Genomic DNA, 2,200 nt, shown 5'->3' on the forward strand with positions numbered 1-2,200 from the left:
TAGGAGAGGAGTGAGACAGTTGTAGAGGAGTGGGACAGTTGTAGTGGAGTGGGACAGTTGTAGAGGAGTGGGACAGTTGTAGTGGAGTGGGACAGTTGTAGAGGAATGGGACAGTTGTAGTGGAGTGAGACAGTTGTAGTGGAGTGGGACAGTTGTAGAGGAGTGAGACAGTTGTAGTGGAGTGGGACACTTGTAGTGGAGTGGGACAGTTGTAGAGGAGTGGGACAGTTGTAGAGGAGTGGGACAGTTGTAGAGGAGTGGGACAGTTGTAGTGGAGTGGGACAGTAGTAGAGGAGTGGGACAGTTGTAGTGGAGTGGGACAGTAGTAGAGGAGTGAGACAGTTGTAGAGGAGTGGGACAGTTGTAGTGGAGTGGGACAGTTGTAGAGGAGTGGGACAGTTGTAGAGGAGTGGGACAGTTGTAGAGGAGTGGGACAGTTGTAGTGGAGTGGGACAGTAGTAGAGGAGTGAGACAGTTGTAGAGGAGTGGGACAGTTGTAGTGGAGTGGGACAGTTGTAGAGGAGTGGGACAGTTGTAGTGGAGTGGGACAGTTGTAGAGGAGTGGGACAGTTGTAGTGGAGTGAGACAGTTGTAGTGGAGTGGGACAGTTGTAGAGGAGTGAGACAGTTGTAGTGGAGTGGGACAGTTGTAGTGGAGTGGGACAGTTGTAGAGGAGTGGGACAGTTGTAGTGGAGTGAGACAGTTGTAGTGGAGTGTGACAGTTGTAGTGGAGTGAGACAGTTGTAGAGGAGTGGGACAGTTGTAGTGGAGTGGGACAGTTGTCGAGGAGTGAGACAGTTGTAGTGGAGTGGGACAGTTGTAGAGGAGTGAGACAGTTGTAGTGGAGTGGGACACTTGTAGTGGAGTGGGACAGTTGTAGAGGAGTGGGACAGTTGTAGAGGAGTGGGACAGTAGTAGAGGAGTGAGACAGTTGTAGAGGAGTGGGACAGTTGTAGTGGAGTGGGACAGTTGTAGAGGAGTGGGACAGTAGTAGAGGAGTGAGACAGTTGTAGAGGAGTGGGACAGTTGTAGTGGAGTGGGACACTTGTAGTGGAGTGGGACAGTTGTAGAGGAGTGGGACAGTTGTAGAGGAGTGGGACAGTTGTAGAGGAGTGGGACAGTTGTAGTGGAGTGGGACAGTAGTAGAGGAGTGAGACAGTTGTAGAGGAGTGGGACAGTTGTAGTGGAGTGGGACAGTTGTAGAGGAGTGGGACAGTTGTAGTGGAGTGGGACAGTTGTAGAGGAGTGGGACAGTTGTAGTGGAGTGAGACAGTTGTAGTGGAGTGGGACAGTTGTAGAGGAGTGAGACAGTTGTAGTGGAGTGGGACAGTTGTAGTGGAGTGGGACAGTTGTAGAGGAGTGGGACAGTTGTAGTGGAGTGAGACAGTTGTAGTGGAGTGTGACAGTTGTAGTGGAGTGAGACAGTTGTAGAGGAGTGGGACAGTTGTAGTGGAGTGGGACAGTTGTCGAGGAGTGAGACAGTTGTAGTGGAGTGAGACAGTTGTAGAGGAGTGGGACAGTTGTAGAGGAGTGGGACAGTTGTAGTGGAGTGGGGCAGTTGTAGAGGAGTGGGACAGTTGTAGTGGAGTGAGACAGTTGTAGTGGAGTGGGACAGTAGTAGAGGAGTGGGACAGTTGTAGAGGAGTGGGAGAGTTGTAGAGGAGTGGGACAGTTGTAGTGGAGTGGGACAGTTGTAGTGGAGTGGGACAGTAGTAGAGGAGTGGGACAGTTGTAGAGGAGTGAGACAGTTGTAGAGGAGTGCGACAGTTGTAGAGGAGTGAGACAGTTGTAGAGGAGTGCGACAGTTGTAGTGGAGTGAGACAGTTGTAGAGGAGTGCGACAGTTGTAGTGGAGTGGGACAGTTGTAGAGGAGTGAGACAGTTGTAGAGGAGTGAGACAGTTGTAGTCGAGTGAGACAGTTGTAGAGGAGTGCGACAGTTGTAGTGGAGTGAGACAGTTGTAGAGGAGTGCGACAGTTGTAGAGGAGTGGGACAGTTGTAGAGGATTGGGACAGTTGTAGTGGAGTGGGACAGTAGTAGAGTATTGAGACAGTTGTAGAGGAGTGGGACAGTTGTAGTGGAGTGGGACAGTTGTAGAGGAGTGAGACAGTTGTAGAGGAGTGCGACAGTTGTAGTGGAGTGCGACAGTTGTAGAGGAGTGGGACAGTTGTAGAGGAGTGGGACAGTAGTAGAGGAGTGAG

This window comes from Chiloscyllium plagiosum, unplaced genomic scaffold (genome assembly GCF_037043375.1).
Source record: "Chiloscyllium plagiosum isolate Xiang-an unplaced genomic scaffold, Cpla_swu_hap1 HiC_scaffold_33, whole genome shotgun sequence".
Taxonomy (NCBI): Eukaryota; Metazoa; Chordata; class Chondrichthyes; order Orectolobiformes; family Hemiscylliidae; genus Chiloscyllium; species Chiloscyllium plagiosum.